Source organism: Rhea pennata, chromosome 3 (assembly GCF_028389875.1).
Source record: "Rhea pennata isolate bPtePen1 chromosome 3, bPtePen1.pri, whole genome shotgun sequence".
NCBI classification, from domain to species: Eukaryota; Metazoa; Chordata; class Aves; order Rheiformes; family Rheidae; genus Rhea; species Rhea pennata.
In genome coordinates, this window is record NC_084665.1 from 88,232,389 (window position 1) to 88,257,883 (window position 25,495).

The window sequence follows — 25,495 nt, forward strand, 5'->3', positions numbered from 1 at the left end:
GACAGGTATCAGCTGCATTGTGTATCTTCTTGCTAACCTCTTTCTCTGGAGAGGTTTCTATGGAGAAAACTCTGTAAAGGGATGATCCATGTTTCAGAAAATCATGGGCTTTTACCTATTGCAGAATCTTAGTCTGAGCAAGTGGATTCACAAGTCTAGTTCAGTTTCAAAACTAGAAGGCATTTACTTATGCTGTTTGTACTTTGGAACAAAGCTGTATGTTCTCTGGAGAAGCAGTATTTCAGATAACCACAACTGCAAAAGTTGTTAACTTTTCAGAGTTTTGCACTGAATAGTACTTTTTAATTAAACCTGTCTTACAGGCACCTATTTCAGTGTACAAGTTTTACACGTCTGTAAGCTATGGCACAAAAGGTGCTCAGGTTTATACACAAAGTCAATGTTAAGGCTGCTTAGCACAACCCTCGTTGTTCAGTTTAGCCTTTATTGTGAATGTTGGCTTGTTAGTGTGTGTTAGCAAGAAGAGAAGAAATGCAGATGGTTTGTTTCTTAAGGCAAGCTATATGCACATTGGTTACTCTTGCTTAGTCCATACAAATGCTAAGAGATAGTTATTTGTGAATATTGTAAGTTGAGTCTGTGATGTTTTTTTAAGTTCTTCTGAATGTCTCCTCTTTATGTTCTGTATGTCATCTTATCTTCATCTGGCCAGATTAAAAGGCTAACACTGATTTCGGGATATCTCAGATAGTAGCACTTCTTGTCTTGTTTTTAACTGGAAGACCCTCTTCTAGCCCTGAACTCTGATTTTTCCTCTTCCAGTATTCCAACTAGCATGCATACCTGCGTTCACCAATCAGGCTGGTGCCAAGAACTGTAAAACCAATGTAGACAGAGAGCGTCTCAGTTTCACCTCTAAAATCCTTGTCCTAGTTGTCTTATTCTGGCTATTGAGGTGGAGCTGAGACCAGTTTAGTCCCTGTGATTTTAACTGACTAATTCCATATGAGGAGGCCTCAGAAGTTTTGATTTTTTGTTTTTTGGGGGGTTTTTGTTTGTTTGTTTGTTTGCTCTACAAAGATGTTTAGAATAGCAACCAATTGATTGTGATAAGCTAGTGAAAAAGATTGGCTTCTTTATACCTCCCGAATTTCACTGGATTTTTCAAGTACTTACCTAATCCATTGGTTATCCTGCAGATTTATAGAGCAATTTATACCATCCTTATTTGGTCTAGCTTCTAAATTTCTTGTTTGGTTGATAGGTGTGCTGCACAGTTCTGTTCAGAAAAAGCAAGTTAACAAGTCCCTAGTTAAATCTCAGTTAAATAGCACCCCTTGAACGGAGGCAGTCTCCCTAAAGGATTGGACTTATTGCAATCTTGAGCTGCTGTTCTTTTCTTTTCAGCACTGCTGGTCCATTTTAGCTCACTGCTGTTCCATTTTAGCTTTCTTTTGAGCCTTGACTTTTTGAATATTGGTATTTCAATTCTGTGCCTCAGCCACCTACATGCAAAGTCTGCTGGTCTCCAACAGTTTACCCACTGTAAAGTCTGGAACAACCTTTTGTCACACAGAGCCTGATTGTGAATATCATCTCTCATGGGACATAGTATAGACTGTTGGCTAAAGGAGTCTTTCTCTGCTGAACCAAATAGCCACAAACATAGGAGCATGTGAATTAGCCAGAAGGTTTTTGAATTTTCTCCTAGATTTCTGTGTTTCACTGTATTTAGGGAGTACTCACAGGAATCTGTGTAAGATTTGGATGACAGTAACTACTAGCATGTTAGTGTGATGGGGATGAGGGAGGGAGACACGCAAGATGTCGTGTTGAAGAACATATGAGCTATTCATAGCAGCTCTGGAAATGGAACCCAGCTGTTACTAAGATGCAGCTTCTTTCCTAAGCTGGGTTAGTAACAGCTGGCTGCCTTACTGTAGAGAGTAAGTACCCTACAATCTTTTAGTCTTGCAGCATCCTTATCGACTAGGATGCAGGTGACAGGAAAACTGCTATGTTCTCTTTGCACTTGGTAATGTTGTTCTAAGACAAGATTACCTCCTAATCCAATGAAGGCAACTTTCTTTAGTCCTGTGACCCAAACCAAATTGGCCAAAAGACATGGTTGAGATGAAAAGCAATAATAAGACATTCTGTGTTTGGGGTTCAGCTAAAGGCAAAAATCTGTCTTTGGAAAAGAGGCAAATTATGGGAACATGGCAAGGTAGCTGTTCCAGCAATGAATGTGCCAGAGAAGTAACAGATTCTGTCTCGGGTGAAATGATACGACCTGCTTTGGTGAAAACTGTGAGCCAACCAAGCTTTTGAGAAGTTCTTCAGGGAAAGTTTTGAAAAAAAAATATTGAAAGTAGGTTTCTAGAACACTAGAACAAAGGCTGCAGCAGTAAAAGAGGTGCAGGTGAAAGTAATGGATGAATATATTAAATTCAAAATCCTTTGAATAAGCAAAATATCTGTGACCAGGAATTGATAAATAGCAATCTGAAAATGAAAACAAAGCTATAATATATTCATGAAGCAAGATGATTATAACTCAGAGGGAGTAGCATTAATTATGACTTCCAAGGCAGAAAAATAGCTTATAGACTGGGAACCAATTAGGAGTCGATTGCTCCGAACTAGATTTCAAACACAGTATGTGGAATGACAATTATACAGTGTTACCAACAGACAGCTGCTCTGATGAGATAAGAGATACTCTGGTGATAACTGTCAGCGGATTTGGACCAAATTCCTCAGCCTGACATCTGCTTAGTAATGGGGAGACTTCCTTGTTGAGGTTAGGGATGATGACAGAATGGAGCAATTGATGGCCAAGCCTCATCTTTTGTCTCTAAAAGAAATAAAACAGGATCTGGCAGAACTCTGCCTGCTATCAAGGCTTATCTTGATGTGTGGGAATGGCATACAGATGTCCCTAAAGCAATCAATGGAATTGTTGCAGTCAGAGTTGTATTGGAGAAAAACTTGAGTGAAAATCTCCATAACATCTGATCTTACAGCAGACAAGATTGTTACTTTTGTGATGGGACTAAAAAGAAAAAAACTCCCCAGAAATATTAAAAAGATTGCTAGCAAAAGCAAAAGAAACACATGATGAATAAGATACTGCTCACTAAAAATATAACTAGTCTTCAGCTAAGAAAACTCAATAGTGGATAAGCAAGTGTATGGATATGAATATGAAAACACCATAGCCAACAACAGACCATTGAATGCAGCCAGCAAAAGCAGCAAGCAAGGTGATTTCAAACTAGCAACAGAAGACCAGGAAACAGAAGAGAAATAAAACAGATAACTTTTTCAGTGACTAGATCAGCTTCTTGAGCAAGGTTATTTCATTCACTGTTGTCTGCATCAGCTCAACAGGTAAGTTGCCACTACCTGGTATGCCTGGCTGAGATTAATAAGGAGAAGCTCTTTAGTGATAGGAAGGGAAGAAGGATGATGCATTGAGTGCTGTGACTTGGCCAAGGCAACTGAAAAAGGCAAGTTAGACGTGCTGTCTCACAGCACAAAGGCAGCTGTGAAAACTCAGTAAAAAGGAAATTTGGAGAAGCTGCAGGTAGAGACTTGCTTGCTGGAAAACAGTGGAATGAGTAGTTGCCGAATTCTTCAAGAATACAGGAATATGGAAAAAATTTGACTGATGGGGAAGTTGCAGTCCAAATACTGTAGCAGGGTGAACGTAAGCTATTGCAAGAGTTTGGGAGAAGCTGCATTCCTTTCAGTAGTATGGTCTTCATGTAAAACTAAAAAGCAAAACCAAAAAGAATTTGTTTTTTTCTCTTTTAATGACCCAGCCATTTCAGCTGTGAGGAAGCAAAGAAAAGGCCAGGTTTTTGGCTAGCCTTGCCTTTTCAGGAGATTGATCTACTTTTTTGAAGTATGTATTTACAAAAATAGTGGCATCTTGACAAACTTGGACAGCTGAAATAAGAGGAGAGCTTAGTGAACGGTTGGTTCATCATGGGCATCACTGGTGTAAAACAGAGATACATTCTGTGACAGTTTTACAACTCCTGTTGACCTGATGTTGACATAATCAAGTCATCACAAGAAAAAGGTACAGCTAGTGTGTTATTGTCAGCATTACTTAGATCAACTGTGCTGAGCATGTGATGCCTAAGTGACAATTCAGAAAACATGTAAGTAAAGACCAAAAGACTGTCTAAAAGTGCAGAAATAATCAGTTATGAAAGCAAATCTCAAGAGAACTTCAGCAACTCCCAGCTGAAGCCTTACATAAAAACGCAAAGGAATACAAGGATTGAGTCAATTTACATGTCTTGGCAGAAACGCACAAACCAGTGGGGAAGTCCAAAAGGAAATGTCACCAACTGGCAAGGCAACAGCTGCGTTTACCAACTTAAACAGAATTAGTCATTGAAAATATAAATGTAAAGACCAAACTATGAGTCTTCCACTCAGATGTTATTTCCATTTTAACATGTGGATGTGAGAGCTGGAAACTCACCAGAGGTACAGACACCCAGTGCCTCCAGAAGTCAATACGTGGGGAAAATACTAGATAACAAACAGAGTTAATGTATTACAAAAGCAAAGATCTGTCTGTTTAACAACACTGTATACCCCAAGTTCTCCAAGGTAAATGATGGAAATAGTTGGGTCATGTGCTAAGAATGAAGCCAGAATGCCTGTTGGAGCAGATGGGCTGTTGAGCAGCTGGAGGATCACACAAATGGTCAGACCAAATACTACTTTGAGTGTGAAAACTTACTGGCACTCAGTGATACAGGAAAAACTGCAGAGAGCAGCTAAAGATAGGCACAGACGGAGGAGCCGTGTTTGGTTCCAGAGCAACATCTGTGGGTGCAAGAAAGCTTTCAGAAAAACGTTACTCCTGGTTAATTTGAGAATGGTGGGACTTATATGGTGTTTTCTCATTTGTGAATTCAGAGTATTTAATCTTGGGTGACTGAAAGGAATCCGAGCTTCCCCATGGCTGCTCTTCTGGACATGGCTGTGGAACATTGCTTGCACACACATGCCAGAAGAGCTGTCATTTTCGGTCTAGCATGCATTTTCTGTCTGACCTCAAGCAAATCACGTGACCCCGCTGATTCTCAAGAGCTCTCTGACCGCAGGACTGTGGGATTTTAATTAGGAACAGTGGACAATATACCACTTGCTTTCTTTTTCTGGTTTCACAGCTGTCCACAGGATCTAGTAGGTGAAGCAAGTTTCTTTGGAGTTAGGGAAAAAAACATGCATCTTCCAAACGCTTCTGTGGGAGTAAAGTTGCTTACAGCTTAGCTTTATTTTAAAGTGACCTAAGATGATGTAACTACAGATTGCCTTCAGAGAAGAATGCTAAATTTTATCTTCCTCATTTATGGATGCTTACATATTTGACTTAACACAGTTCTGTGGGTTTTTTTCACTTGGTATTTTAGATGACAGCAGTCCTTACAGTAGAACCTAGCAAAAATATAGTTTGGGTTATTGAGTTTTAGATCACTTTTTAGAATGTGGCAAACGAAATCAAATCCTACGTTCCTTTTTAGGATTTTTATTGCCTCTTTTTTTTTTAATTTGTACAAATAGCACCTCAGTTATTTGCTCTTTATAACTCCTGTTTTTGTTTCTGTAAACTGTGCTTTATAGAAAAAGTTATCAATCAGCAGCCTATTTATTCTCCTTCCTTTTACCTCTGCATCTTAGGACTTTTTGGCTGTGAGTGTATCGCAATTGGAGTAGTTTGCATTCCTCTGTATAAGCCAGTTGTTCTAGCTTACCCATGCTCCTCCTTTCTGGATATTCACTAGTGTACAAACAAGCCGTAATTTTTATTCCTAGTGGCAGTGTCATTGGCCTGTTGGATAACAAGTTGCCTTTTCAAAGGCATAGAAATCTAAGACAGAAAGGGCTTATTTAATCGTCTGCTCGCTCTCTTCCTGCCAACCTCATATTATTGCTCATCCGGCCCGGCCTCATTTTGAAAGATTCAGGCAAGCAGATTGCAGCCACGTGCCTTGGGAGGCAATTCCAGTGCCCAAACCCAACACTTCTGTTTTGAAGTTGTTCCCAGTATGAATCCTGACTTCTTCCCCTTCAGAATTTAATTCTACCATTTTAGTTGTTCCCTCCACTTACTTATGCCTCCGGAGTGTTTATTACCCTCTGTCTCGCGTATGACCATGACCTTCCCCGCTAGCCAGATTTAGTCCTTTTTATTCTTTCTCCAGACGTCTTTCTCTGTTGTCTTGTACTGTGACTCCTCTAGTAATGAGAAACCTGACTGAATACCACTTTCTGGGGTTTACGTTGTGCTTGGCTTTTTCCATGCCGTGTAACCTCACTGAAGCAGTGAGGAAAATACGGCAGTAGGTGCAGACAGACCCATGTGCTTCATATGCAGCCATGCTTCGTGTCTAGAGTTACCTGATGATGAAGTGTGCTCTTTTATTTGCCTGCCAAGATCTAAGTTCAAGGTCATGTGTTTTCCCTGCAACGACTGATAAGCATCACAAGCAACTACAAACAGCATTTCCCTGCATTCTTGTTGGCCTGAGTTATGCTGCCTTCTCTCATCAGGGGAGCTCAGAAACCAAAATCTGAGCTTGGGAGTGTGATAAAGGAGTCCCTTTCCAACCACTGTAAAAAACAGTCTATCTAAAATGATTCTGCTCCCTTTAAAACGTTCGGCTAAATGGGGCTTCAGATAGTCCGGGCAGCCACTGCGTGTAATTCATGCCAAGGAATTCATCTGGATTGCATTTAAGAAGGAGTTTTGGATGAGAAGAGCTGAAATGAACACAGGACCTGCTGTATTTGAAATGTGGAAATCAGCAGACATCAGAGTGAGGGTTGGCACCAAGTCCTGCATGTCTCTTTAGGAAGGTAAGGATGTTGTGGGAGGCATGGGGGCTTGCTCAGGGGCAGCTCTGCGTGCCGAGGGTGTCCCAGGCTCCCCACAGAGTGACGGTAGCCGTGTCCTAGCATCTAGCCTGGCTGCTCGGTTGTTTCCTCGCGCAACTTTGCTTGCTGGCCCTCGGCAAGCAAACTTGGTAGCCAGCCTTCTCAAGACAGCTTTTTTTCCCCCATGACCCAATGCAGACATGAGCAACTCTGCATGCATAGCTAGGCTAAGTCTAGTCATCGGGGCCCTTTGCGTAAGTAGCTGCAGATACATTCCTAGAACAAAGTCGTAATATAAATTGATGGTGGCAGCAGGGACGGAGTTCAGCAGGAGTTAGGCCTTTAGGGTATTTTGTCAAATTTTTGAAGCATGAACTGTTGGTAAACTAGAGCTAACAGAGCAGATTCATAATCTGCACTGAGAAGCAGTATAAAGGAGCTGTAACCCCACGGCCAGTGCCCAGCATCAGATTTCTTTTGGCCTTTCTCTGCAGATTTGCCACTACTGTCACCATTCTTCCCCAGGGCTTGGGGTGCACTGAGGACCCCAGTCCAGTTGGAGCTTGCAAAGCTGCTGAAACGAACTGGTGGGTGACCTTGACTCAGGAGACCAACGCCAGCTTTCCTCTTTCATCACCCAGTAGCTCTGCTGCTGCTTAGCCCCAAACTGCCAGAGTTGCTTGAGAGGGAGGTTTTTGCAGGTCTTTGAGTAGACAGCTGCAGCCGAGCCGTTGGGCCCTTCTGCAGGCAGGGAAGGTTATCGTTCACCTGCTCAAAGATGGGTACCTAAGATGGGTGTGAAGCGTGTCCCAGAAGGGACTGTCACTTCACATCGACGGCAAAGGAAATCTGGAGGGATGACTGTCTGGGATGTAAGTCCCTACATTGCAGGCATCTGAATCAGAATAGATTAATACTGTCATAAGCTGTGAGAATGGTGGGGCTCATAGAGGTAGCTACCTGAGTGGTAAATGGCTAATTTAGATTACATTGTAAGGTGCACCCTGTACATGAATATGCTGATGACCTGAAGTAGAGAGATGGGGGACAAATGTGCAGTAATATTAAGATTGTTGCCTATTTATCTTAAGTTATGGTTGATAACATTGCTTATTAACTGGCAGTGGATTAAGTTCTGTGGTAACCTTGCATGTTTGATCAGAGAAGAGAGTTTTACAAATAAATGTGAATGTTTTCTAAAAATATACTAATTTCTCCAGGATCATCATCAGTATCTTTGTGCCTTGTAGTCCTTCAGGATTGTATCAAGAATATATGGCATCTCAAAACTTGGCCCAAAGTCCAGACTTTTTTAATTTGAAGAAAGCTTTTATAAACCTAAAGCTGGATTTTTTTTCTTCTTCTCTTAAATCTTTCTCTTATTAAAAAAAGAAATGATATGTATAGTGGTTTTTGTACTTGAAAGCCCCAACATGATTTTCATTTGTTGGTTTACTTTATTGCATTCCTTATTAGCCAGGACAATAAAAAAATCTTGCAGATATTTTCAGTAGTATGGTGCAATATCACTATTATGGCTAAGACTGTAAACACTTTTTAGTTTTAGCTAACTTCCACATTCTTTAAAATCTTCCAATTCTTTGCATCTCTTTGGATTGTCTCAAACCGATTAGATGCGAAATTAAAAGTTTAGTTTGCAATTATACGAAGTATTGAAAACTGCCATATTCTTCAACTACACTGCTTTCCAGAAGTTGGGAAGAATAAAAACGTACCGTCATTGTATGGTTTAGCTATTTATTTTCATCGCAGTGGCACTGCTGAAATGTGCAGCAGATGTCATAATTCCAGTGAACGTGGTCCCGGGATGTCACACCTGCCAGTCCTGCAGTCTTAGAGCCAGTTGGGGATATGTGTGTGTCTGAACAATGCAGGAAGACTACAAGAGGTTTATCCCATTAGAAATAAATTACAGTGTGGTGTAGCATGAAAGTGATGTGTCAGTGAATACAGAACACAGGATTACCTTCTGTCTCTCTCCTTTATCGTAGATAACAGAAGCAGTGTGGGAAGGAGATTCATATTGCACTCATTTGAAGCTGACCAAGCAATTTAGATGAGATGAAATAGGGATTTATTTCTGGAGAGAAGAATGTGTTCCTGCTAAAATGCCAGTAATTGCTTTATTATTTAAGGCACAAATTATATTCAGCAATTTGTTGGTCTTCTATTTTTTCAGTGGAAATAATTCACCATGGAAGATTTTTCTGTCAGAAAATGATGATAAACCTACTAACAAATTCAGTTGAAAGAAGCTGAACTTTCAATTCAGTCTCTATTCTCTCTCCCCGCCCCCCAGACACACATATACACACAGTGCTTAATTTAAATAAAAATAGTAGTGGCTTTCCTATATACACATTATAACAAAAATCACTACAATTTTGGCATACTTGTCAAGAACTGTGGCCATCTCCACACGTACCAGGAGCTGCTGCAGTCACCTCGGTAGCAGCAGCACTGAGCATGGTTGCAAGCACAGCATCCTTCTGCTGGATGCAAAGGGAGGAGTAGGGCTTAGAAAGGTCACAGGCTCTCCTGGAGGAACCAGACACACGGGCTGGGGAGGGCTGGTCTCTTCAGGGTCCAGTCCTGAACTCTGCTCCGGCTCCCCTGCCTCCATCGTACGAACACCGTACAGTGTGAGCGAGCTTCCTCCACAGGCACTGCCGCTGTCTGCCGAGCCTCCTTCCTTTAGCTTTTTTTTATAGCAGTCTCTCAGCTATCTCTTTGCTCCCATCAGTGTGTTTTCTGCAGTTCATGTTGTCCTTTATGTTTTCCCCTGTCGCCCTTCCTCCACTGTGCTGGCATCCTCTCTCCATCACTCTAAACTCAGCTCTTTTTCCCTCGTCTTCCTGCCTAGAGTTTGCTGAGCCTGTGTTAGCCCAGAGTTTGCCAGCATTCAATTTATTTGCCACAAAGAGCCAAGTAAAACTGAGCTCGAAGAAGAGGTACCTCCATGCAAGTCACCGACGGTGCTTGCATGGGCAGTCACTTGTGCAACGCGCCTGAAGCGTAAGCCATGGAGCTTCTGCTTTGCTGTTGGCTTGGGATTATGGAAGATTTGGAGGTTGAGAGATGAACGGGGTCTTTCACACCTCTAGTACTCTCAGGTTGCCTCAAAATCCTGCCAAGCGCTGCTTGCTTTGGTCATGTTACCAAGGATTTCCTTACATCCAAGAAGAACTAAGGAAAAACGTGTATGTGTCTAGACATGCCTGCAGTGTACACCGGGACTCTTGCCTTGCTGCGTCTGGAGCTGAGGTCTGCTGGCTCTGGCACGTGCTCTTCCCTGCAGATCTGCAAAGCCTCTGAGATGTAGCCATGGCTGCAGATAGGGTAGTGGGCAGGGGCACGGACAGACGGAACAGGGGCAAACGGTGAGCAAACACAGGTGCCGTGGTGAGCCAGAGTCACTGTGCGTCGGTAGCTATACCACAGTTAAGGTGTGTTCTGTCTGCAATGTAATGCAGTTCTTCACCCCACCACTTTGGTTTCTTTGCTAACAGCAGCGTCCAACCATAAGCTAACATAGGAAACATCATAATCTTGTGTGTCCTATTTATACAAATTTTCTTTCCAAAGGAGGCTGAAATTATACTTCATGTGGATGCTATCCTCTCCTTTCAACTACTGCAAGCTGAACAGTGATCACAGTAAATTAGATCTGTCCCCTCATTAATGGACTCTGAGTTATTTCTGGAGAGAGGTGATAATCATATTCTGCTTTAAAAAATAATAGTTGGCCCATGCAACAAGAGCTCTGAGGTTATTATTTCTTCTGTTTTCAGTTCTTCACAAATAGAAATGATCCCAAGCATACCAGCTCTGTATGAAAAAACAAATGTTCCACATTGTTCTTTCCAGTGTGAGACAGAGCATTGCTCTCTGTCTTGGCTGGTGTTTAAAGTAGCGGCAAGACCCCTGAATTGCCAATGACTCTATATCATTTGTGTCACCCTTGATAGAGAAGAAGAATAGCTTTTAGAAAAACTATTTTTGTTACAGATGTGTAGAAGTGAATTTATGGTTTCAGTCATGCTTCCAAGAGAGGATCTGTGAAAGTGAGATAGAAAGCCATATGAAAAAGCTGGAGGAAGGAGCGTAGAGTGTTTGCAGGGGGAGAACCAGACCAAAGGGAATAATACCTGAAAATCCACTGGAAGAAGAGAAGCTGAGGGTAGTAAGTCCATGCAGCCGTTACACTGAAATGTCCATGCCCAACTACTGGCTTCTTGCCTATTTTCTAATTTTTGGTTCAGTGTTGCCTGGAATATTTATTCCTACCCTTATTTAAAACGAGCCTTTCTTATAAGCCTGAGATGTTAGAGAGCATTTTCTCCAATTCTCTGCTCTTCTTGCATGTTGGGACATCAGTATGCATACACATTTCATTTTGCTGTCTAAAGATAGTTTGAGCCATCTCCCCTAAAAATACAGCCTCAGTGTTCAGTTTGTTGTTTTCTTAGTAAGTGGAAAAATATATATTTTCAAATATTATGTTGCTCTGTTTATATATTTCAGGTGCTGCAGTTTATGTGCCTCCAAGTTGTCAGGAAGGTCCTTGTACATTGGGGTTTGCTTCTTCCGTAAGCTGAGTCCTGGGTTATTTAAGCTGACCAATGCCTCTGCATTGCACTTTTTCTGTAAGGACGATCGTTCTTGCCCATCGTGTTAATTCGGGTAGAGGTTTCTGTAGGAGTGACATGACCTCATTTGACTGACCTCGTGCACCGCCAGCAATGCTGTTTAAACAATATCCCTTCCCACCCCCATCACTTCCCTGGCGTGTTGCTGTCCCTGGAGGCCTCACTGTGTCTGCAGAAAATCCCTCGCCTCCTTCTGCAGTTCTGTAGTGCCATCTCCACCAAAAATTCTTTTCATTTTTTAAGTTCCCTTACTTGTCCTCTCCTTCCCCCCCATGCCTAGGGTAGCCTGGGATCCGCACCAATCTCTTCTGATGATGCATACGTTCCTGTGGTGCACGCTGGAAAAATGAAATTTAGCTACGGTGCATCTTTCTGTATATATTTCGTTTAATTCCAGTCTGTGCTGTGTTGCCATAAACCTTAACCTTGCCTTCCTGAATTGTGCATTGGAGTGGGGAGTGGGGAGCTTTGTGCTCTCAGGGGACACAAAGGAAAGAAGCTCTTCTGAATGACAAGTTGTGCTAAATTCAGGATAGACAGGTATTTGTGAAGGGCTCTGCCTGGAAAACTGAAAACTGGTTGGGTGTTTCAGGGAGCCTGATGACAAAGGTAAAAAGAAGCTCAGAAGTAGCTAGGAACAGAAAATGGTAGGTTTTCAGGCATTAGTAAATGATTATCACCATCCATATACTCGTGCTGAGATGTTTATTTTTGTTAAAAATGAAAAAATACACTGGGTGCTTTTATACATAAAGCAAAAAAATACACTAGATGTTTTTATACGTCCAGCAAAAAAAGCTACATGATTATGTACAATTGTAAAAGCTTTTTTTATTACCAGAAGTTTGGAAATGTGACAAAGTGGATGAGTCATGTGGGTGATCTGAAGTGAGTGCCCGTAAAAAAAAATCTTTTTGCAGTTCATTGTCATGCATTTTCTGTCTAACACTTACTTTATGGAAAGAAAACTTTTGAAACTTTTAAGATTCTAAATTTTATTGGTGCTGCTCATCATCCATCCTTGGAGCTGTAAAGATGGGCTCTGCGAGCTGTAAGAACTCCATGTCCAGGTTTAAAGGACGACAGAGGCACGAGAGTTTCCACAGCAGAGCAGCCCTGTGTCCTATCTGAACGCTTGGTCAGTAGTAGTTTTGAGATGGATGCAAAAAACCCTACAACTGGCATTTGTGTATTGAACCTAGTTATGACTCCTGGTAGCTGCCAAAATTAGTTTAAAATAGCTTTTACTCTGAGAGCAGCGTTTACAGATGTGTATTTGAGCTATTTGGACTTTGTAGGGGTTGGAAACTGAGATTCTAGACAGTGCAACTTTCTGTTTTTTTTGCTACAGACTTCCATGTCGTGAAATTTTTGTACTGTAAATTTCTATTTTGAGCTCTGGATCACGCGACATTCAGTCTAAAGCATGTCATTGTTCCCGGACTGATTATTTGCCCCTCTGGAGTTTCGACCAATATGTAGTTTAGAGAACGGGAAAAGGAGCACTCTGTTGACATTTGGGTTATCATCATTTATGTTGCCGCGATGCCCAGAGGCCGAGGAGGTCAGGGCCCCGTTGTGCTATATGCTGCGTAAACACACAGTGACAGAACCTGCCCAGAGAGCTTGCAGCTTAATTTACTTTTTTCAAATGGCAACTGTCACAAGCTGCTCGGGAGTGTTGAAAGGCAGGCTAAAGCTTAAGAGAGCTGGATAAAGCAGGAATAATTCAGGTGAGGCGGCCAAATGTGCATTGCAAATGCAATTTACGGTAAGGACATTAGCACTGCATTCTTCATGTGAGTGAGCAGATACAGATAAACAGTTCATTGAGTTGATGACTTTCTGATATATTGCAAAGCCTTATAAAAAGTGTTCCTCAAGTGTAATGAACTATATCTCGTTTATCCTTGCCTACTATTCTGTCTCTGCCAACACCAATTCCAGTAGGATCAGTGTGAGAACAAGCTGTTAAAAACTAATATACAAATTAGAGTGGCATCCTTTCTTCTTCCAAACGTGAAATCTCTCTGCCTTGCCTGTCCCTGTGCTTGTATATGCAGCACCCCATAGCAAAGGACACAGGATAGTGTCCCTAGAATAAGAGGAGGATTAAATTATGATTAAAAAGTGCTGGAAAATAGAGTCATGCACAGCTAAAAGAGAGAATATCCCCATTTTTCTGTGAGGTACAAAACATCACAGTGCATGCTTCTAGCTCTACGTAATACCAGGGTAGTAAGCCTTTATGCTGGTGGTAAAATTATTTTTGCTGATAATTGCATGCATTTTAGTGTATGAATGTTTTTTTCCATGTTTATAGTGTGTATCTCTGAAGCACATGCAGATGGACTTCTGCTTTGCGACTCGAAAGTTGGAAATAAAATGAAATGATTGAAAATTCTCTAATATGTACCAAAAGCCCATTAGGTGCTATGTCTACATAATATACAACAGCGTGATATGGTTTCTGTGACACGTGCTTTAAATCATCTACATGATTCAGTAGTGGCTTTGTTGCTATGCCTGGTCTGCAGTCCTTGTAAACCAGGGCATTTAAAGGCCTGTGTCCCACGTTGCATCACCAGGTAGTCTCTCTGAAGTAGCGTGTATGCTGCATGCAGCACCAGTGTGGGTACAAGCGGAAGCAAAACTTCATTATGTTTGACAGTGTCTTTCTAGCTGAAGTACTGCCATGATTTGCATGACAGTAGTGAATCCCAAAATTGGTTGATTGCCGAGAGAGACTTCAATCTGCGAAGACAGACGTGAGAGAGAAAAAGAATTAAATGCTTAATTAATGGATTTGTACTTCCTATTTCTTGGAGCATGGCTTTTTTTTCTTCTTTGCTGTATTGTTTGTTTTGAGGTGCCATATGTTCTACTAGAAGCTGCAGAGAAATTTGATAAAGAAACCTGCACATGAGTATTTTAGAGGGCTCTGAATGTGATGATCCAGTATTTGAGTATTGCACCTTTCTAAGTGGAAAATATTTTGGGCTACTAATGTATAGGTGTTATTTGGCCAATGTTGTATATTCTAATGATGGCATCTGTGCAATCGTGTGATTACTCTTGCTCCCGTGGCACTAAAATGAACCTGTTAGCTGGGCTTTAACTTTTTTGTGGGAGAAGTTCTCTCCCCTTTCCGTGGATTCTTTATGACATGTTTTCATCAGAATTCTAGTTACCAGCTTTGACATTTCTTTGGTGTCTCCTTATGTTAGTTCCTTGCTTCCTACGTGCTATTTTTTGTGAAAGTCTTTATAAGTTGCTTCAAAGGACTAAAATCTTTTAATGGTGATAGAGATGCCAACATGCATGACAGTTCTTATCCACCCAAAATGGCAGCAATTGACTTGTATTTTTCCATATAAACTGATTTTTCTCTCAGAAAAGTTTTTACTTAGAGAAGGTAGCTATTAATTACTTACCCATCCATGTTTCAGTATGCCACCATCTCGTTAAATAGCTTCCTTGTCTATGTCTCTGTGAAACTCTAAAGTACTCTTCTCAGCAGAACAAGCTAGATGACACCTTGACACTTCCCTAGTGTTTTCAAATCCTAGTGGCTTTGAGTGAATTATTGGATTTATTTGAACTTCAGATTTGGGTCTTGTAAATAGGCACAGATGAAAGTTAAAAAGGTTGACAAAAACACACTTGCAATTGGAAGTGCTGGGTTTGGCATCGTTATCTTTGGCAGCCTGAGCCTTGTGAAGTCCAAGAACGAGTGAACATAAATCTGTTTTGATACTAGTAATTGCTTTGCATTACGGTAATTATTACTACCTTCGCCATTGTTTTACTGGGAAACACAAAATACGGCACAAGTCTCACCCGTAACATTTTGATACTGCGTAAGCCATGCTCTTGGAGAAGGTGGCTATCCTTGCTTTGCAGATGAAGGATTGTGGCCCGTGTATAAGAACAGGTTGCCTAAGAAATCAGAGGCTGGCATTAGCTGATGGGCTCTGATCTTCCTTATGTTAGTCCAGGGCCTCAGTGCAGCATGGCCCTGCTTTCACTGACCAGTGTGGAGCTTTTTCTCTTTATGAAAAATAGTGCTGTTGCCTGAGAAAGATGGAAAGCTGTGTCTATCCAAACAGCGAAGCTTTCAGTTATATCATTGCTAAGTATAATTGCAGGAGTTTATTTCTGATCTTTTAATAATCCAGAGATTTGGAAGTTCTACAAGAGAACACCATGAATCATGGTTGTAGTTTGATGGAAGGATTTGTTTAATAACATTAGATCTGTGTGCATGTAGCCATTAAGGAATGAGTGTAAGTAGGTGGCACCTCTTTTGCTGTTATTTCTGCGACTTCACTTCTCAGTATTATCCTCTAGTTTAAGTGCTCCTACAGTCCTCTTCTGGTGGGCACAGATGCTTTTTATGAGCGTCTGTGCTGGGGATTATCAGATCAATAGGTGTTTAGAATAATTCATAAAGTTTCCCATACCCATTTTGTTTTCTATTAATAACTCTGTGTTTTATTCCTGCAAATATGTCATATCATGCATCTGTCTATCTGGCGAGCTAATCCTGTTGTAATGGGCATCTATTTCAGGAGTAGCCTAGGCGAAGTATAGGTTATTGTCGTACTATCATCCTTTATGGTCTGTAATGGGTTATATAGCTAGTATTTTAGTATCAGTGTAATGTAAAAGTTCAGGAGGGAAAGATGTATTTGCAGCATGAAGTAATTAAAAATGCTCTGTGTGGATTTTTCCAAAAGAATAAGCAGACCAAGTGTAGTGGGCCTTCTGCCAGGATATGTAATATCCTTGCAGAGCATCAGCTGAAGCTCCAAGTTGGTTTAAAAGGCAGCTTTATATGGGTTTGTTGAGTATCCCTTAAAAAAAAAAAAAAAAAAAAAAAAGGTTTGTGTACAGAAGTAGCAAATGAATTCAGTTCTATCAGAAAGTAGGTCAGTGACTGACCTCCCGCTAGCATGAGGCAGCAGTTCCTCGTAGAACTGACAGCTCAGCGGCATGAACCCTCAGTGTCTCCAGGAAACTTGTTTTGACAAATGTAAACACATTATATCCTGTATTCCTCTTATTTATTTATTTATTTTACTGCTGCATTAGAAACCACAAACTGTCACTCTCCATCCCCTTTCTTCACCCCTTCTGGTCCCCAAAGGGAAATGCCTTGTAACGTAGCTAATAATTTTTGCAAGGCTGCGTTATGAGTAAGGCATTCCAGCAGGGTTGGGTTTTTTGACAGCTGAAGTTGAGCGCTTTAAGCCAGACTTGACTAAAATCCAAACCAAAGAGTTTTGGATGGTGTGGAAAGTCATCAGAAAGACGGGAACTGGATGAATTCACGATCATCCAGTGATCTGATTCATGTGTCCTGGTCTTTCATTGCTTTGTGTTGAATGCAACTTTTGCATATACCCGCTTCGCTGTTTGTACTGCCAGCATCAGTAACCATGTTGCTGAACAAATAGCACTCTGAAAATATCCTCACTGCAGCCTAGCAATTTCTCAGATGGGGAGGTTTTTGTAATCTAGGGGGAAATGCCAAACAGTTGATAATGTTTTTCCCCACCACGCCTCCCACTTTGCTCTTTGACCCACCCCATGAAACAAAACTACCCCAGAGGACATGGAGGTGGTTCGTATTTTCCTTTTCATTGAATTGTCTCTATAGCAGGGTAAGAGATGAATCTTACACTAGTAGCTTTCTTGGCTACTGCCTTTCCAGCGATGACTTCTGCCGTGGAGATCGCTATGGAGTGGAGGGTCAAGGACTGCTGGCTGCAGTGCTGTATTTTAGTGGGTGAGGCAGATCGCTGAAAAGCTGCAGGATTGGCTCTTTCCTTGGGCCTGTAACCAGGTTGCACAGGCAAGTCAATGCCTCATGAAGTAGAAGGGAGGGTTTCTCTACATACTCACGAAAATGGTCTGATTTAATTTTTTTTCCCTAAGTCTCATACCTGTTTGATGGGTCTGGATTGTCTTAGTTATCTGGTTATCTTTTTGGCATCAGGTGGCCCAAAAACATTTAGAGAATTCTATGCTCATTTGTGGAAGTGCTCTATAAAGAGTGATTTTTGCTGGGCGATAGATATCGCTAGCACCTTCAGTTGTGCTCTGCCATTTAACTGAATCTTTAAGTTCATTTGTTGGTGAGCATTGCATTAAAATCAAAAATGGATGACATTGTCCAAGCAAGAAGTAGAGATTTGATTTGAGAGCAGCTATGGGAATATATTCATTTGAATTTTTCTTAACCAAAATGCTTTTGGCATTGGTAAAAGTTTCACCACAGCGCACACAAGTTGAGGAAGAAGTTGAATGATTTATTTGACCAAAAATAGCAATAAGTAACTCAGGAAGAAAAGGGTCCTATTTCAATGAAGTAAATGTTTTGCTTCATAGTTATTGCTATAGATAATGCTGGCATTGACTGTTAGACACCATGCAACAGATGTAATACTAGCAAAGTTGTGAATAGTATATTAATGTACGCAGTTAGAAAAAGGCCTCAGTTGTAAAGCAAAGGGAAAGGATGCCTATATGCATGCGTGAGAGGCCGCTTGTGTGTCGGGGAGGGGAGGCAGTTCCCAGTTTGCCTACGGAGGGATTCTTGCACTTCCTTTTCTGACGGAGCTTGCAAAGAGGGAAACGGAGATACTGGCTTTCAAGTGATTAACCTCTTCACAGAACCGCTAAGTTGTTCTGCTTTAAAGGAGTGGAAGCACAAGGTGTGCTCCACAGAGGCATGAACAAAGATCTCGTCCCTTTTCCCACTGTTTCATGCTTGCAGAGCTCTCACTTCCCGTAACTCCCTCCGCTGTTCGGGGAGGGGATGGGAGAGTCAGAAGGGGAAGGATTTCTTTGGGCTTGGGCTTTGCTAAGCAAGTCGGTGCAGATTCAGATCTTTTCAGTTCCAGGTAATTTGAACATCTGAGTCTCTTTGTAAGGTTTCAGAAACTGAACTAGTTTCGAATCCCCCCCTCAACTGGAAGCTGCAGGGCTTTTTCCCTGCTCCCCTGAATGTTAGCAGGAGGTCCTGTGAGGCTGTCCAGATGAGCTGCCTCCCTGCTTGCTGGTGGGTGGCAGACCTCAGTGTAAGAGATATGACGCTGTGACCTTTACAGTGGTACGAAGACGAACGTAGAATACAGACAGGAAAATTACCCACGTTCGAGTTAGTCACTGATGTCACTTGCCTTGGGAGAGGAGACACTTTCATAAACCCCAGAAAATCTGAAGTATCTGGGTTACTGCAGAGCAGTAATTCTGCCTTCTCTGGTTGGAAAAGTGGTGCCCAGGGAACAAAAAAGCTGCAACACCGCTTTTTTTTTTTTTCTATTTAGGGAACATCTGTTTCACACAGTCTGCACCACATGCAGGCAGTTGCTACTAAAACATTTCTCAGTATATTGTACTTTATCTCGTCACAGGGGATACACAGCTGCATCACCAAGGCAGCAGCATAAATTCGTATGTTCCCTTCTTGCGTGGGAAATCTTGGAGAGGATTTGCTGGAGCGAGCTTCTCCTTTATGGCGATGCACACAGCAGTGAGAGGGGGACTCACTGTGGGATCAGCTAAGCCTCTGCCATCCTCTTCCTGCCAGAACCTGAGAGTCAGAGCAGCGTGGTCTGACATAGGAAGGCCACAGAACTGACTTGATCTCCATTTTTCAGTTTTTGAAGCCTTCTTGGCCGTCCTGCACTTCAGAAGGTCGGGGGGAGTTTTCCCCTTGCCCCGCAGAAACAAGGATAACATAGACCGTTGGTTAGAGCAGGCAAGAGCTCAGGCAAGGGACGTGGGCAGGAAAGGCCCTTCTGCTTGCAGGTGGCTTCTCCATATTCACAAGGTGGATCTGTCAAGAAGAAAGTTGCCCCAAGTGAATGTTTTTTAATGGAAATGAACATTTTTTTCCCCCAAAAAGTATATGTGAACAGTTCCACCTTTTTTTCCAAATTAGTGTTGTTCACCGGTTTAATGGGGATGTCTCGGGCTTTTTCTGTCCCAAAATAAGAACTCGGGGAGCTTAAGCTATTTCTATTTCCTTTCATACAGCAAAGGAACAAAAGTGCTTGTGAGACGTTGTATTTGGGCACTGGAGATAACTTACAATAGAATTTAGATTTTATCAATTTTCCTCTAGTCTAGAGAAAAATTAGTGTTACCCTCTGGGTGAAAGAATAGGTATTTACACAGCTGCTGTTTTCAAGCTGAAAGTTGTATCATCTTTATTTCAACCTCATTTACTCTTGGACTGAATCCGGTGACAGTGCATTTCGTGTGATGCACTGAAAATATTTCTAACTTTTTGCTACTTAGGAAGGGGGAGATAGGAGTTTCTACTTGATTGCTTTTCTAAATGCACAGCTATCTAAACTAATTAAGCATGGACGATGTCATTTCAGTCAGCAGCACAAGATAATGTCTATCTTGACTGTATGAAGTGCATGTGTAATCCTCAGTGTCTCTGCTTCCATTAGATCTGAAAGAGTAATCAATGTCATTTGTCAGAGTAACATCTAAGATGATGGAGAAATTTGGTACTGGGACATACAGTGCTTGTCTGCAAGCAGGAGTGGCTCTGCATGTGCTGATCAATTCTCCATGTCCATCTATTGCAAAAATACCAGCATTTAGCTCAGTACTGCCGTAAAATCAAGCTGTTGCAAGCAAATTTGCACACCATTCTGCTCTGGGGCAAAGCAAGCCAGATGAGCAGTGCGGTGTTAGAGTTCTGCATTTTAACAGAAAGAAGTTCAGAAAAGGTGAGTGGGGTATGAACAAGTGAAGTGTCCATATGAAATTTCATCCCTCTTACTGTGTTGCAGGAACTCTTTTTAGAGTCCTGGGTTTCATATGTCCTGGGTTTTGTAGAGAAATATGTGAATCATTGCCTGCCCCAGTATAGGCACAGGCTAGGGTGAGCAGATTGCAAAGGTACCAAGTTACCTCTCTTCATGACTTAGGAACCACTCACAACTCTTCTCTGTACTTCTCTCTTCTTTGTACAAATGTTGGGGGAAAAAGGAAGATGAATTCCCTGTATTGCAAAGTCAGTCTGCTGAACGAAGTTCCTCTGCACCTGTACACAGTGTATGCTCGAAGGGGTGGTTGACTTTAGTAAAGGGTAACTGGGCACTTCCAGTCCAGGCTGCTGGTGCAAAACATAAAACAGTGGCTTGCAAGTGTTCCTCAAGAAGCGCGTTGGCGAAGAATACTCATTTCACAGTAATGTGCTGCCTCCCTAAACTAGTCCTAGCATTTGAGATTTTGCCTCGTGAAGGGCCCAGCTTGACTTTTTCTTCTTTCTTCTATTTGCCATCCTCATGTCCTGATATTACAGACACTGCAGTGTAACGGCTTGGTTTGATTGCCAGCTGAAGGCCATAGTGAGCTTCTCTACGGAATTGCAAAGCGATTCAATAAAATTTAAAGATACAGGTGTTTTATACCTTGGCCAGATAGATGCATTATTTATTTCCTGTTGATTGAGTCTCTCCAGCCTTAGCCTTATGGCTTAGCCTTGATTTATTCTTGTGTGCAGCTTACAATTTTAATTAGCATGTTACCTACTGAAACACTGCTCATTTCAGGCAAAACCACCACTTTGCCCATTACTGAGTCTAAGGCGTAAACAAGACAGATTATTTATCCTGCCTTGAACAAGAAGAGGAAGAGTTATTTAAGAGCTGCTGTGGGCACAAGTGCTGACTAATGGTTGCTATCTTGAGTACACATAAATCAATTTGGACCTTGTCTGATGAACACTGCTGCTTTTTTTCATATAGAGCTATGCAGAAGAATTGGGAAATAAATGCGTTCACTTAAGACAACAAGTGACAGCTGAGAACAATTAAAACTCTTACTTGGAGCTGTGCTTTTTTTCTTTCTACAGTAGGTGGGTGGTGTCTGCAGCTCTGAATAGTTGATACAGGGTATTTGTCACTGGTCTGATCTTATCGGTCACAGAGAAGAAAAAGTGTCATGCAAGATTATTTATTTTACAGCCTTTTCTTCCTGCTTCACACAACACATAGATCTGGGTAGATGGAAAAGGATTTTTTTCTTGTTAGAATCTTTTTGGCAGTAAACACATGCCTAACTGTAAGAGGAAAAAAGTTTCACAACCTAGCTTGTTTTGTGAAGCCCAAACATTTGTGAAGCTTACAAACCCTCAAACTTTGCATAATGTGCCCATCCCTGATCTCAAACATGAGGTGGCAGAAGAGGGAAGTGTTACTTTTTTTAACCAACAACTTATGACTGTGTCAACACATGACAATTTGTCGAAGCTTTCTGTAGTGGTGCTGTAAATTAATTTTTAGCATCAGTTGTGAGTGGTAAACACTTTGTGCAGTGTGAATAGTTCTTAGTACGGTGTGAGTTGTCAGCAGCTTGCTATCTACCCTAAAAAAAAAAAATAAAGAAAGAAGGGAAGGATGAAAGCTCATTTACTAGTGCAAAGTGGATCTGAGTCTGCAAAAATTAGATATGCAGTGGTATTTTTTTTCCTCCAACCTAGTCAGCCCAACCTTGAAATTTCTGGATTGGCTTCGCCATTAGTGTTACAAACTTGTTGAGAAATTGCAGGTTCAATCTCGCACTCCAGAAAGTGCTTGACAATGAACAGGTTTCTTAGGCTGATGGCTCAATGAATGAGAGCCCTTCTGTACTTCTTTTACTTTGGATTTTACCTCTGTTTGCTTGCTTCTGCTAAAAGCAGAATTTTTTCCTGCAAATTTGAGCATGCTCCTTTGTTGCAAAATCTTTCATAAAGGGCATAAAATACTTAAAAAAAATAGATGGCAAACCAAATAGAAATGATGGGGGTTGCTCTGTCTCTCTTCTTGCCTTCCCCTGTGCTGTTTCTTCTCCCTACCTATCCCAGCTGTTGTGGTAGGGTTCACAGTAATGGTTCGTAAAATAGGAGTTGACATGATGGAAGAAAATGATTCAGTACGAAAAGCTGGGGAGCATATACTGTAGAAAACAACTTTTCAGATACAAACCTATTTTAATCTGTCACTTTAGCAGAACAAGCAGTAATAACGTCCCAACCTAACAATGACTGTTAAGTTGAACATTAATTCGTTCAGTCATTGAATTGCTAACATGTCTAAAAGTTGCAAGTGAACACCCACTCAAGAGAGAAAAAGAACTTAGTGCCTGGAATTCTTGGCCTTACTGAAATCACCTAGATTTTTGACACTAAAGCCAGTTTTTTGTCTTGCGTTTCCTGAGAATGCTTTAAGTAGAACTAGATTAAAAAAAAAAAAAAAAAAAAAAAAACAGCTGTGCTAGTTTGTTCACTGCTTTGATATAGTCAGCATGTTTTTTTCCCAAGCACAGGCGCTCTCATCTTCAGCTGCTTAGGTAGGCGTTGACTGTGATTTGAAGCTCATTCCTGTAAATGGACAGCACACATTAAGCTTGGCATGAGGCATGAGAACTTTATACAGTCCTACTACTAAAGCTAGTTTTAACTTGATTATGATTTAAAAAAGAAAGACGACTTTATTTGCGTATTTGCTCACAAAAGATTCTGGTTTTATTTCCTTTTCTAGATATAACTGTCTGTGCTTCTTATGTGAAAGAGCTGAGCCACGCCGTACAGTAAACCGTCTAAAGCAGCAGTTGGCTTTCTTGGGAATCATTTCCCGGACTGGGTTGTAAGTAAGTATTTTTTAAAAAGCAACATGAAGTAATTTCTTTGGTTTGGGGGGATTTGGGGATGTTTTGATTGCTCCCTACAATTTTATAGTTTTACTGTCGCATTTGATCCACAGTAGCAATGCACATGAGGATGTGAACGCTCGTGTGTCTAAAACATTTAGCTAAAGCCTTTTAGATCCCTGTCTTCTTGCTGGCTTGTTCTAAAGCTCTACCATGCAATAGCGAAACATGTCTAAGATTAGGCAGCTACATATAAGTCTGGCAAGAAATTTGGCAAAATAAATATTGATGTGTTTTGTCTTTCACCTGTGCAGCTTTTCACTCCATGGCCTATATGGTTTTTCAGAAACACAGAATCATAGAATCATAGAATCGGTAAGGTTGGAAGGGACCTCTGGAGATCATCTAGTCCAAACTAGATGATGCTCAAGCAGGGTCACCTAGAGCACATTAGACAGGGTTGCGTCCAGGCGGGCCTTGAAGATCTCCAGAGAAGGAGACTCCACCACCTCTCTGGGCAACCTGTCCCAGGGCTCCGTCACTCTCACAGGGAAGAAATTCCCCCTCACGGTCAGGCAGAACTTCCTGTGCTTCAATTTCTGCCCATTGCTTCTTGTCCTGTCACACGGGACAACTGAAAAGAGTTTGTCCCTGTCCCCTTGACACCCTCCCTTCAGGTACTTGTACACGTTGATAAGATCCCCCCTCAGTCTTCTTTTCTGCAGGCTAAAACATGGCTTTAGTGTTCATCCCTGCCTTCATTTTAGCTATGCTGGAAAAGCCTTGCTAGTGCAAGCACTTCATGCAGCTGTTGTGGGCCATGAACAGTGATCTGCCTACTGTGATTTGAAATACTCCATGGATAACTGCCATGGGTAACCTAACTGGTCAGAAAAGAGAACTGGTTTGTCTGTTCTGACATGCTATGTGTATGGCAAGGGAACCTCAGCAGGCTCTGAACAACAGTGATTTGGTCTCCTGGATCTGTCTGTGATGAATATATGTGAATGAAAAAGACTCTGTTTCAGGTTAAGAGCCATTTGCATTAAGAATGGCATTGAAAACATGTTTGTACTTAAAAATGAACATCATCAGCCTAGAAAACTTTTGAGAACTGCACCAAGAAAACCTCATAATGCGATTTATACAGTCACTTTTAAAAGTATAATCCATTTGTGGGTATTTGTGACCTAAAATTTTACAAATATTTTATTTCTTTTTATATTGCCCTCATTTTTCTGCTGGTGATGATGTGGGTTATTCTGACATGAGAAATATTTATGACTTAAGTGCATTTCCCTCCAAATGGCCTCTGACAATATGGTCCCTTTAGAGAAAGAGGGCAAGAGGTTTAGTAACTCAGGACTCAACTCACTTAAAGTTAAGCACATGTTTGTGTATTTTACTTGTTGCTCACACTGCTCAGCACCTTGCAAAGTAGTCCCTATAGGTTATGTTTGAAGTGTATAAGCTAGTTGGAAGGAAAAAAAGTGCTAATCCCAACACTCAGTCCTTCATCCCCAGGTGGTAAAATAATTGAATCGTTTCTTTGGAATAGGCTTCTTGTTTGTGGATTTTTGTTCTGCCTGGTCAACTGACACACTTGGATCACTCTCCAGGTGAGGTTGTGCTTGACAAAAATCCTTGTTTTGCCGTTGTCTGCCAGATATTGTGTGCTGACTACCATTTTATCATTGCTCTATGCCTGCGAGGGCAGTGTAGCACTCAGCTAGAATCTCCACAGCTGGATGGGAATAAGGTGAAAAAAGGACCCATTTGCTATCAGTGGTGGAACCTTAGCTCTGACATCTGGAAAGAGAAAGAGTGAAGCAACTGCTTCTGGAAAAATGCATTTAAAACAAAACAAAATTTATATTTTTGACATTCTACCTAAAAATGGTCCCTCTCATCATGGAATATGAGTCCATGCACAAGCTCACATTGTTTTCAGTGGAGGAGGCAGGTGCCTGGCTGCCTCTGGGATCACAAGCACTTCTGGTCTTTTCATGCAACTGGTCTTTTAACCTACCAGCAGGAAGGCTCACTACAACCTTGTGCCCTGGATGGCACTGCTGTCGTGGTCAATAACTATTAGAGCTATTTCAAGAAGAACTTTGGGGTTTATTGCCCTTAGCAATATGGTGTTTTGTTATATTATAATGTACTAGTCACTGTGGCACCAGGAGCTGAAGCTGTGAATTTAATTTATGCTAAAGTAATCACAACTTGTTTCCTAGACCAGGTTCTGACATTGTATCGTATCCCAGTGTGCATACTGCTGCAGCAGTTGTGCC

General features: G+C 41.4%; 1 protein-coding gene across 3 annotated transcripts in view; it reads left to right on the plus strand.

The window, feature by feature from the left end:
* The window catches only part of BACH2 (BTB domain and CNC homolog 2), a 196,826-nt gene that overhangs the window by 63,708 nt on the left and 107,623 nt on the right, over positions 1-25,495 (plus strand). For 2 of the 3 annotated variants that reach the window (XM_062572745.1, XM_062572746.1), the window contains exon 2: positions 23,093-23,201. The gene's annotated coding sequence lies outside the window, so the exon portion shown is untranslated. Of the gene's footprint in view, positions 1-22,834; positions 23,202-25,495 lie in introns of those variants that run through there. The other variant, XM_062572744.1, reaches the window with a different exon arrangement.